Genomic DNA, 13,585 nt, shown 5'->3' with positions numbered 1-13,585 from the left:
ACTTCAATACCCATCATCAAAGAATATCTTGGGCTGCTGGGCATTTGAAAGACACTTCCACTTCATATCCTCGTGTTTTATCCACCTAGGTGCCCCCGAGCCGATTCTTTCAAGTAATTGAGGGTATCGGCTCTTCGAGTATTCCTCGTTGGATCAAATGCTGAACCCGAGCAGAATGTATGGTGAGGATAATTTTGGCCGATTGCCGGAATCGGCCTCCATGTTGCTTGTTCGATGAAGGTTGTGCAATGCTCCTTCATAGATCCTTGGGGCCGATCACATGGATCGGCATCGCCACGTTTGTCCATAGACGCTGATCTTGTTACACGGTCAGGCCGGTGGATAAAACCAGCCTAACCCCATCCTTTGTCACGTCGATGCGCTCGCAATCGTCCAAATTGATGCCTGAGAGTGGCTCTTGGCCTGATGTCTCCCAAACATTCATGCCAGCCGTTGAAATCTCGGCTGAATCATCTGCGTGGACGACTTCTACTTCATCTCCATCCCATCGTATTAGGCATTGGTGCATCGTGGATGGAATGCAACGATTGGCGTGGATCCAATCTCTTCCTAGTAGGACAGACATAGGAGCTCTTGTCGTCGACAATAAAGAACGTCGTAGGGACGGTTTTCCTTCCTACGGTCGGATCCACGTTCGAACACCTTGTGCGTCGGATGCTTGGCCGTTGAAATCGCTCGGTGTCACATTGGTCTTGATCGGATCCGAGCTAGAGCGTCCCAACCGACGTAGCATGGAGTATGGCATAATGTTAACTCGCCGCTCCGGTGTCCACCAACATCTTGTTGACGAGGCTGCCCATTGATGTAACCTCGCAAGTACGGGGCCTTCGCATGCCTCGTAGCTTCTCTCTCGTGGCTTCTCAAAGATGACCGGCCGTGGGCCGCGATCAAGTTGTGCCACAGGTGCTTCGTCTAATCCTGGAGCACTAAACTCCGTTGGAAGGATGAAGACCATGTTTGTGCCAGGCGATGTCTCATCGTCGGCTTTCTTTTGTCTGGGGCGCCACTCTTTCCTTTGTGGCCGACCTTCTTCGTCCAAGGTTCGCTGAATTTTAGCGGCCAGATCAGGCCGCGCCTTCCTCAACGTGTGCAGGTATAACCTTTCGGCTTCCTCCAACCCACGTAGACGCTGAACCCTTCGCTTTTGGGAACGGCTGAGCCCATCAGGGCACCACCTTGGCCGATGATACTTGTCTTCTTCTTCATCATCGTCCTCTAGTTCCTCGAGATCTTCCACCCGAGCGGACTCGGCATGCTTGTTCCGAGGCGGGAGAGGCCCTAGACGTTTGAACACGGACACGTTAGTCGCATCCTTCTTCTTTTGTTTACATTCTCGGACAGTTGCCGATTGTGGGCAATCGGCTCATTCCTGAATCCCAGCAGTGTCTGAAGAAGGGGCAGTCCCAGTGCCTATCCACGTCGTCTTGCTCTCTCGACTTTTCCTTGGCGTGGCGCTCATATCGCTCCTCGTTGCGATCATGCCGACGACGTCTCCGTCGTCCCTAGCCGGACGATCTTTTTCATCATCGTCGTTGTATCGCCGGTGTTGGTCGTATTGACCCACATACTTGTTGAGGAGGTGATCGGAGAGAGGTCGCCGATATCTTACGTTCCTCACTTCTCCCTCTCGTGATGTAGCGCTTGCCATCGTGACGGAGCCGATCGCGTGGAGCGGCTTCCTCTCGTGTCCTTGCTATGAGAGTAGCTGCCCTCATCTCCGTCCTTACCGAGTGGTGCCCGGGTCCTACCATGTTGATATTGCACGAGAAATCTGGCTGGCACCCTCCATGGTAATTATACTCCACCATGTTAACGGCGGGGAAGGGGTGTGTGTCGACCTTCATGGCGTACTGGCTGAAAATGAGCCGCCCTTGTTCTATCGCCATTTGGACCTGTTGACGCCACACCCTGCAGTCGTTGGTGGCGTGGGTGAACGTGTTATGCCATTTGCAGTATGGCTTTCCGTTCAGCTCCTGCGCCGTGGGGATCTTGTGGCCTTCGGGTTGAGTAAGAGGTCAAAAATCTGCTCAGCTTTGGTCACGTCGAAGTCAAACCCTTTTGGTGGACCTTGTGGCTTAACCCCTTTACAGGACACGGGGCTTGCCCCCCGAGTCCATTCGGCCACTGCTACCTCTTGATCTCCCGCAGCACCTTCATCTTCATCCGCCTCAACCAGGACCACCGCACGCTTGAATTTATCCTGGTAAACATCTGGGTGGCGCTGTTCATATGCCGACAGCTTCGCACCATGTGCGCCGGTGAAGGGTAGTCCGCTTGGGAGGCCACGTCCTTGATCGATGATGAGAGACCCACCACCGCCAACTCGATCGCTTCTTTTTCACTTACATGAACCGAATAGCATCGGTTCCTAACGGTCCCGAAGCGCCGGACGTATTCGCCACTGTTTCCCCGCGCTTCGTCGTACTTGTGCTAGATCGGCAATGCCAGCCTCGAAGCCTCCGAGTGATACCGCACGTGGAACTCGTTCTTCCAACTGCTTCCAAGTCCGGATTGAGTTTGGTGGCAGCGATGTGTACCACCCGAAAGCCGATCCCGTGAGGGACCGTGCGAAGAACCTCACACGCAGCTCGTCCGATGCCGAGATCGTGCCCAGCTGTGCCAAATATCGGCTCACATGCTCGATGGAGCTGGAACCATCTGATCCATTAAACTTTGTGAAATCAGGGAGCCGATATTTGGGTGGTAGCGGGATCAACTCGTACTCGTTGGGGTACGGCTTGGAATAGCCGATTGCCCTCCTTTTCGGCATCATGCCGAACCGGTCTTTCGAATTGTACAAATCTGATCCGCGGTGATGGCTGCAGGCGTCGAACTCGAAGATTCGCCGGGGTGGCGTACTTAGCCAGCCATGCTTGCTTTTCCAGCTCCGAGCCAACTGCAGGAGCTGAGCTCCGGAGGTTTGTCGGAGTGGCGTACTTAGCTAGCCACGTCCGCTTCTCAAGATCCGTTCCCAACGTTCCTCCCGCTGTTCCGAAGTCCCCGCTGTTGCGGCCTGGTTCGAGAGTGCCCGATGCATCGCAGTCCGGCACGTATGCGCACGTGTATCCGTGGGGGATCTCCTTGGGCGCCTCATGTAAGAATTGGTAGTCACTAGGGTCACCACCAATCTTGTAGACGATGTATGCCGATGAACTCGGCACTTCCGAGTGCTGCCAACGCGAACGGCAGCGGTGGACGGGACCGGAGTGGCATCTCTCCTTGGTAAGTCCCCGCAGCTGGTCCCGACGGAGAATACCGATGGCTCATGATTTCCTGGATCACGCGCGGAGCGACACGCTCCAAAGTGTTCACCGAGGCTCTCGGAATGGCGGTGCAGCGAATGAGCCACCATGAAGTTGATCTCCGACGCAGCGACCTGGTGCGTTCTTCGACGGGGAGGACAGGTCCACTCCATCGAGCGCGCCTTCAGGTGAGAACCCCTTCCACCCGATGCCATGTGAGCGGGTTACGTGAAAAGAGCCGATGAGGTCGGCTTCGAGGACTGCTTTGATCTCGTCATGCTTCTTCTTGAGCTCCTCGGTCGGATCCTCGTACTTGACCGGAGTGCCTTCCGCCATCTCGGATGTAGATGGCGATGCGGTGGATGTCGAAGATTGTCCCACCGGGCGTGCCGGAATGTGTTGCGGTCGAAACCCACCGGCGGGCAGCGACGGGCAACACCGTAGAGCCGGGAATCTCCCGGGACTCGCGGCTGGCCCCGGTCCCTCCGAGCGACGGCCCGCAAAGCCTTCGGCACGCACGTCCGATGCTGATGCAAGGGCGTGCCACCTGACCTATACCCGGTCGGGAAGGTGTTGGATGATGCCTCGCTTAGTTTCCTGCATGGCATACACGTAAACGTTAAATACGAGCCTCGATCGGCTCTCAGGTTATCCTGTGAATCGGCTCAAAGAGCCGATTCACCCATGATACGTACGAGGTGTACGATCAGATGGTGGTCCTGCTTGATCAAGATAAAGCTGAAACGACCTACTACGATCTGGGGTTTTCACCGCATAATCGGAACATCCTACTCGTGATCGAGCTCGGCGGCCACGCACGGTGATCGTAAACCGACCCTAGACAAGGCCTAAAAACCAACACGAAGTTGATCCTCGGAACATCCTGTCTAGGGCTAGCAAACTACACCCTACGCGCCATTCGTATCCTTCGACCCGTTTGTAAGGCCTAACGATGCAGATATTAAACTAATCCTTGAAGAACAAGGAGCAATCATAACGGATCGGATCTACTAAACAATGATCAAGCGGGGTGCCGCCCTTACACCCAGGATAGGTGTAAGGGCGGCTAGATGCCTAAGGGTTGCACGACGATAGCATATGATATGATGAACAATGCTAACCCTAAAACATCTATGATAACTACGCTACTCGCCATCAAAAAGGCTTCAGTACGAGCAACGCATGGACAACGAATAAACGTGTGCTGCCTAGATCGCAAGATGCGATCTAGGCAGCATGGTGCTTACCCGGAAGAAACCCTCGAGACGGGGGAGTTGGCGATGCGCCGAGATTGGTTTGTGGTGAACGTTGATTGTTGTTTATTTCATAAACCCTAGATACATATTTATAGTCCGGGGGACTTTCTAATTCAGGCGTGCACCTAACCGTGCACGGGTTAAACTCTAACTTCTAAACGACACGTATCCTACTATGTTACAGATACATGGGCAAACTAGCCCAAACTTGGTATGGAAGGCCGATTCATGTATTTCTTCTATGTATATTCTTCAAGCCCATCTCCAATCGCGGCCCACCTCTGATCCGGTCAAATTCTGGTGATAACAAAAGTTTGTGAAGTTATTGTTGCTTCAATCTTGTTGTGTTTAATGCTTGTCACTAGTGCACGAGTGGCATGATCTTAGATTTAAGCTCTATAATTATTGCTTAGATTGTATCTACAAGTTGTTTGCACATGTCTATGTCCGGAACCCGAGGCCCCGGAGTGACAAAGAATCGGGATAACTGGAGGGGAAGGCTTAGGTATGAGGATCACATGTTTTCACCAAGTGTTAATGCTTTTCTCCGGTGCTCTATTAAAAGGAGTACCTTAATTACCGATAGATTCCCTTGAGGCCCGGCTGCCACCGGCTGGTAGGACAAAAGATGTTATGCAAGTTTCTCATTGCGGGCACGTATGACTATATATGGAAAACATGCCTACATGATTAATAATCTTGATGTTCTATCTTAATGCTATTTCAATCCTATCAATTGCCCGACTGTAATTTGTTCATCCAACACTTGTCACTTGTTATTGGAGAGTTACCACTAGTGTAGATAGCTGGGAACCCCGGTCCATCTCTCATCATCATATACTCGTTCCTATATGACATTGGAAGTAGTATCAACTATTTTCTGATGCCATTGCCTCCGTGTTACTCAGTATCGCTCGCTGTGTTACTGTTACTATTGCTCTCATATTACTCGTTGCTTTCACATCACCCCCGTTACTAGTGCTTTTCCAGTGCAGCTGAATTGACAACTCGAGTTGTTAAGACTTATAAGTATTCTTTACCTCCCCTTGTGTCGAATCAATAAATTTGGGTTTTACTTCCCTCGAAGACTGTTGCGATCCCCTATATTTGTGGGTTATCAAGACTATTTTCTGGCGCCGTTGCCGGGGAGACATAGCTCTACTCATAAGTTCACCTGGGGTGTACACTCTACCTCTCTCTCTGTTTTTATTTTATTTTATTTTGTTTCGTTTAGTTTACTTTTGTCTAGTTTATTTGTGCTTAGTTTATTTCTGTCTAGTATTATTTTGCTTAGTTTACTTTTGTCTAGTTTGTTTTTGTCATGTTTTATTTTCCCTATATACCCGAAAATCCATAAAAATTTGAAAAACCGAAAAATTAAAAACTGTTGTTATGGGAGAGCCCACAACCTATTTGGAGCTTATAGAATTATATAATAATTATAGAGAATCAAGAACGGGTAAAGTCATGAGTGCCGTGATAGAAAAATTGAATACAATTGCTAAAATCTTGCTTAAACGCCATGATATAAACTGTTGCTCTCAACAGGATACTAAACATCTTAAATTCCAATGTGGCTTTAGTGAAGTATTTTTAATTATGAACTATAATTGGAATAACTATATTCATCTTGGATTCGAAGAGGTAGAACAATTTGTTTTATTTATGGGAGCCTCTGAGATAGAATCCTTCATGTCTAAAAATTATGAAACTTGTGTTGCTTGTAAGGACCTTAAAGATTATGTCTCTTCTATCCTTAATTTTTGCATAGAAAGTTACGACGATAATCCTTATATCATTGATTATAAAGAGAGACTCATTAATGCACAAGAATGCACTCACAATTTGCAGGAACCGAAGGAAGAAGAAATTGATGAACCCGAAAGCTCATTGGATGAAAAAGAGGAGGAAATTGATGAACCTCGAAAGCTCATTGGATGAAAAAGAAGAGGAGAGTGATGAACAAAAGGAGGAAGAATGGATTAGCTACCCATGCCAACCTTCTAATGAGAGTAACTCTTTATCTCTTACACTATTTGATTGTCCTCCATGCTTACCAAAGGAGGATGAATGTTATGTTCCTGTGGATTCTCTTGAAATATTCCCTATGAGTAAAACTTGTGAGAATAATTATGCTACTGTTATCTATGATAATCCATGCTATTTTGATAAATCTTATGATAATGCTTTGTTTGTGCCTGATGTCGAAATGCATGGTACTAAAGAGTTCTGCTTAGTAAATTTTTATGATAAAGCTTGATACGTCTCCGACGTATCGATAATTTCTTATGTTCCATGCCACATTATTGATGATATCTACATGTTTTATGCATACTTTATGTCATATTTATGCATTTTCCGGCACTAACCTATTAACGAGATGCCGAAGAGCCAATTGTCTGTTTTCGCTGTTTTTGGTTTCGAAATCCTAGTAAGGAAATATTCTCGGAATTGGATGAAATCAACGCCAGGGGCCTATTTTGCCACGAAGCTTCCAGAAGACCGAAGAGAAGACGAAGTGGGGCCACGGGGCGCCGCCACACTAGGGCGGCGCGGCCCAGGGGGGTCCCGCGCGGCCCTAGCGTGTGGGGCCCCCGTGACCCCTCCAAGGCTGCCCTTCCGCCTACATATAGTCTTTGTCGCGAAACCCCCAGTACCGAGAGCCACGATACGGAAAACCTTACTGAGACGCCGCCGCCGCCAATCCCATCTCGGGGGATTCTGGAGATCACCTCCGGCACCCTGCCGGAGAGGGGATTCATCTCCCGGAGGACTCTTCACCGCCATGGTCGCCTCCGGAGTGATGAGTGAGTAGTTCACCCCTGGACTATGGGTGCATAGCAGTAGCTAGATGGTTGTCTTCTCCTCATTGTGCTTCATTGTTGGATCTTGTGAGCTGCCTAACATGATCAAGATCATCTATCTGTAATACTATATGTTGTGTTTGTCGGGATCCGATGGATAGAGAATACTATGTTATGTTAATTATCAAGTTATTACCTATGTGTTGTTTATGATCTTGCATGCTCTCCGTTATTAGTAGAAGCTCTGGCCAAGTTTTTGCTCTTAACTCCAAGAGGGAGTATTTATGCTCGATAGTGGGTTCATGCCTCCATTAAATCTGGGACGAGTGACGGAAAATTCTAAGGTTGTGGATGTGCTCGTTGCCACTAGGGATAAAACATTGATGCTATGTCTAAGGATGTAGTTATTGATTACATTACGCACCATACTTAATGCAATTGTCCGTTGTTTTGCAACTTAATACTCGGAAGGGGTTCGGATGATAACCTCGAAGGTGGACTTTTTAGGCATAGATGCATGCTGGATAGCGGTCTATGTACTTTGTCGTAATGCCCAATTAAATCTCACTATATATATCATGTCATGTATGTGCATTGTTATGCCCTCTCTATTTGTCAATTGCCCGACTGTAATTTGTTCACCCGACATGCTTTTATCTTATGGGAGAGACACCTCTAGTGAACTGTGGACCCCGGTCCTATTCTTTACATCGCATACAATCTACTGCAATACTTGTTTTACTCGTTTTCTCGCAAACAATCATCTTCCACACAATACGGTTAATCCTTTGTTACAGCAAGCCGGTGAGATTGACAACCTCATTGTTTCGTTGGGGCAAAGTACTTTGGTTGTGTTGTGCAGGTTCCACGTTGGCGCCGGAATCCCTGGTGTTGCGCCGCATTACATTCCGCCACCATCAACCTTCAACGTGCTTCTTGGCTCCTCCTGGTTCGATAAACCTTGGTTTCTTTTTGAGGGAAAACTTGCTACTGTCTGCATCACACCTTCCTCTTGGGGTTCCCAACGGACGTGTGTCGATCGCACGCATCAAGATCGTTTTTCGGCGCCGTTGCCGGGGAGATCAAGACACGCTGCAAGGGGAGTCTCCACTTCCCAATCTCTTTACTTTGTTTTTGTCTTGCCTTATTTTATTTACTACTTTGTTTGCTGCATTATATCAAAATACAAAAAAATTAGTTGCTAGATTTACTTTATTTACTGTCTTGCACACTATATCAAAAACACAAAAAAAATTAGTTACTTGCATTTACTTTATCTAGTCTGCTTTATTTACTACTGCTAAAATGAGTAATCCTGAAGTTGAAGTTCGTTCGTTTAAGCAATAAGGGGGAGAATGTTTAAAAGATGCTTGGTATAGAATTAGTGATGCCCATAATAGGTGCACTAAGAAACACTCCACCACTATCCTACTCAGGAATTTTTATGTTGGTATCTCTAGCTGGAATAGATATGTTCTTGATTGTCTCGCGGGAGGTAATTTCCTAGGCGCTCCCGCTTTAGAAGCTAGTTGCATTATTGAGAGTTTATTTGGAACACCACCTGTTAATGAAACTAAAATTGAAACCTCTCTTGAGGATGTTATGAAAAAATTGGAAACCATAGAGAAAAAATTTCCGAGTGTTGAAACTAAATTGGAGATGTTACTTGATAAAACTGATGAACTTGATAAATCTCTAGGTGGAATTAATGAGAGAATCGCCATCTTAGAATCTTGTGCTATTCATGATAATCAAACCCAAAGGATTAGTGAAATAGAAGAGGCTATGGGAACATTGGGTTCAACCTTTTCATCTATAAAGTTTAGAGAGAAAGCTTATGTGGGAAAGGAGCAAAGGTTCATGTATATCTCTAAAGGGGCTAAACCAAAAAGCTATTATAGGCCCAAAATCGATAAAACTCTTAAAACCACTATAGATAAGGGAGCATCTAAGATACCCAATGGGATAAATTGTGAAAATAATGTTGATGCTTCATCTCTTGATGTTACTTGATATACACTTTCTGCGCCTAGCTGAAAGGCGTTAAAGAAAAGCGCTTATGGGAGACAACCCATGTTTTTACTACAGCTTTTTTGTTTTATATTTGAGTCTTGGAAGTTGTTTACTACTGTAGCAACCTCTCCTTATCTTAGTTTTGTGTTTTGTTGTGTCAAGTAAAGTCTTTGATAGTAAAGTTCATACTAGATTTGGATTACTGCGCAGTTTCAGATTTCTTTGCTGTCACGAATTTCGACCTGCCTCCCTGTAGGTAGCTCAGAAAATTAAGCCAATTTACGTGCGTGATCCTCAGATATGTACGCAACTTTCATTCAATTTGGGCATTTTCATTTGAGCAAGTCTGGTGCCTCAATAAAATCCATCTTTACGGACTGTTCTGTTTTGACAGATTCTGCCTTTTATTTCGCATTGCCTCTTTTGCTATGTTGGATGAATTTCTTTGATCCATTAATGTCCAGTAGCTTTATGCAATGTCCAGAAGTGTTAAGAATGATTGTGTCACCTCTGAACATGTTAATTTTTATTGTCCACTAACCTTCTAATGAGTTGTTTCGAGTTTGGTGTGGAGGAAGTTTTCAAGGATCAAGAGAGGAGTATGATGCAATATGATCAAGGAGAGTGAAAGCTCTAAGCTTGGGGATTCCCCGGTGGTTCACCCCTGCATATTCTAAGAAGACTCAAGCTGTCTAAGCTTGGGGATGCCTAAGGCATCCCCTTCTTCATCGACAACATTATCGAGTTCCTCCCCCGAAACTATATTTTTATTCCGTCACATCTTATGTACTTTGCTTGGAGCGTCGGTTTGTTTTTGTTTTGTTTGAATAAAATGGATCCTAGCATTCATTGTGTGGGAGAGAGACACGCTCCGTTGTTGCATATGGACAAATATGTCCTTAGGCTTTACTCATAGTATTCATGGCGAAGGTTGAATCTTCTTCGTTAAATTGTTATATGGTTGGAATCGGGAAATGCTACATGTAGTAATTCTAAAATGTCTTGAATAATTTGATACTTGGCAATTGTTGTGCTCATGTTTAAGCTCTTGCATCATATACTTTGCACCCATTAATGAAGAAACACATAGAGCTTGCTAATTTGGTTTGCATATTTGGTCTCTCTAAAGTCTAGATAATATCTAGTATTGAGTTTTGAACAACAAGGAAGACGGTGTAGAGTCTTATAATGTTTACAATATGTCTTTTATGTGAGTTTTGCTGCACCGTTCATCCTTGTGTTTGTTTTAAAATAACCTTGCTAGCCTAAACCTTGTATCGAGAGGGAATACTTCTCATGCATCCAAAATCCTTGAGCCAACCACTATGCCATTTGTGTCCACCATACCTACCTACTACATGGTATTTCTCCGCTATTCCAAAGTAAATTGCTTGAGTGATACCTTTAAAATTCCATCATTCGCCTTTACAATATATATCTCATGGGACAAAATAGCTTAAAAACTATTGTGGTATTTAATATGTACTTATGCACTTTATCTCTTATTAAGTTGCTTGTTGTGCGATAACCATGCTTCTGGGGACGCCATCAACTATTCTTTGTTGAATATCATGTGAGTTGCTATGCATGTCCGTCTTGTCCGAAGTAAGAGAGATCTACCACCTTAATGGTTGGAGCATACATATTGTTAGAGAAGAACATTGGGCCGCTAACTAAAGCCATGAATCATGGTGGAAGTTTCAGTTTTGGACATATATCCTCAATCTCATATGAGAATACTAATTGTTGCCACATCCTTATGCATTAAAGAGGAGTCCATTATCTCGTTGTCCATGTTGTCCCGGTATGGATGTCTAAGTTGAGAATAATCAAAAGCGAGAAATCCAAAATGCGAGCTTTCTCCTTAGACCTTTGTACAGGCGGCATGGAGGTACCCCATTGTGACACTTGGTTAAAACATGTGTATTGCAATGATCCGGTAGTCCAAGCTAATTAGGACAAGGTGCGGGCACTATTAGTATACTATGCATGAGGCTTGCAACTTGTAAGATATAATTTACATAACTCATATGCTTTATTACTACCGTTGACAAAATTATTTCATGTTTTCAAAATAAAAGCTCTAGCACAAATATAGCAATCGATGCTTTCCTCTTTGAAGGACCATTCTTTTACTTTTATGTTGAGTCAGTTCACCTATCTCTCTCCACCTCAAGAAGCAAACACTTGTGTGAACTGTGCATTGATTCCTACATACTTGCATATTGCACTTGTTATATTACTCTATGTTGACAATTATCCACGAGATATACATGTTACAAGTTGAAAGCAACGGCTGAAACTTAATCTTCCTTTGTGTTGCTTCAATACCTTTACTTTCATTTATTGCTTTATGTGTTAACTCTTATGCAAGACTTATTGATGCTTGTCTTTAAGTGCTATTCATGAAAAGTCTTTGCTTTATGATTCACTTGTTTACTCATGTCATTACCATTGTTTTGATCGCTGCATTCATTACATATGTTTACAATAGTATGATCAAGTTTATGATGGCATGTCACTCCAGAAATTATCTTTGTTATCGTTTACCTGCTCGGGACGAGCAGAACTAAGCTTGGGGATGCTGATACGTCTCCGACGTATCGATAATTTCTTATGTTCCATGCCACATTATTGATGATATCTACATGTTTTATGCATACTTTATGTCATATTTATGCATTTTCCGGCACTAACCTATTAACGAGATGCCGAAGAGCCGACTGTCTGTTTTCTGCTGTTTTTGGTTTCGAAATCCTAGTAAGGAAATATTCTCGGAATTGGACGAAATCAACGCCCAGGGGCCTATTTTGCCACGAAGCTTCCGAAGACCGAAGAGAAGACGAAGTGGGGCCACGGGGCGCCGCCACACTAGGGCGGCGCGGCCCGGGGGGCCCGCGTGGCCCTAGCGTGTGGGGCCCCCGTGACCCCCTCCGAGGCTGCCCTTCCGCCTACATATAGTCTTCGTCGCGAAACCCCCGCACCGAGAGCCATGATACGGAAAACCTTACCGAGACGCCGCCGCCAATCCCATCTCGGGGGATTCTCGGAGATCACCTCCGGCACCCCGCCGGAGAGGGGATTCATCTCCCGGAGGACTCTTCACCGCCATGGTCGCCTCCGGAGTGATGAGTGAGTAGTTCACCCCCGGACTATGGGTCCATAGCAGTAGCTAGATGGTTGTCTTCTCCTCATTGTGCTTCATTGTTGGATCTTGTGAGCTGCCTAACATGATCAAGATCATCTATCCGTAATACTATATGTTGTGTTTGTCGGGATCCGATGGATAGAGAATACTATGTTATGTTAATTATCAAGTTATTACCTATGTGTTGTTTATGATCTTGCATGCTCTCCTTTATTAGTAGAAGCTCGGCCAAGTTTTTGCTCTTAACTCCAAGAGGGAGTATTTATGCTCGATAGTGGGTTCATGCCTCCATTAAATCTGGGACAGTGACAGAAAGTTCTAAGGTTGTGGATGTGCTGTTGTCACTAGGGATAAAACATTGATGCTATGTCTAAGGATGTAGTTATTGATTACATTACGCACCATACTTAATGCAATTGTCTGTTGTTTTGCAACTTAATACTGGAAGGGGTTCGGATGATAACCTCAAGGTGGACTTTTTAGGCATAGATGCATGCTGGATAGCGGTCTATGTACTTTGTCGTAATGCCCAATTAAATCTCACTATATTTATCATGTCATGTATGTGCATTGTTATGCCCTCTCTATTTGTCAATTGCCCGACTGTAATTTGTTCACCCAACATGCTTTTATCTTATGGGAGAGACACCTCTAGTGAACTGTGGATCCCGGTCCTATTCTTTACATCGCATACAATCTACTGCAATACTTGTTTTACTGTTTTCTGCAAACAATCATCTTCCACACAATACGGTTAATCCTTTGTTACAGCAAGCCGGTGAGATTGACAACCTCACTTGTTTCGTTGGGGCAAAGTACTTTGGTTGTGTTGTGCAGGTTCCACGTTGGCGCCGGAATCCCTGGTGTTGCGCCGCATTACATTCCGCCACCATCAACCTTCAACGTGCTTCTTGGCTCCTCCTGGTTCGATAAACCTTGGTTTCTTTCTGAGGGAAAACTTGCTACTGTCTGCATCACACCTTCCTCTTGGGGTTCCCAACAGACGTGTGTCGACTGCACGCATCAAAGCTCTAGATGATGGTCCTATGTTACTTGATAATATTAATTGTACTACTAATGAAATGGGATTGGAGAGGTCTT

Source organism: Lolium rigidum, chromosome 3, assembly GCF_022539505.1.
Source record: "Lolium rigidum isolate FL_2022 chromosome 3, APGP_CSIRO_Lrig_0.1, whole genome shotgun sequence".
NCBI classification, from domain to species: Eukaryota; Viridiplantae; Streptophyta; class Magnoliopsida; order Poales; family Poaceae; genus Lolium; species Lolium rigidum.
The sequence above is the reverse complement of the archived record's forward strand: the minus strand, read 5'-3'. Positions refer to the sequence as shown.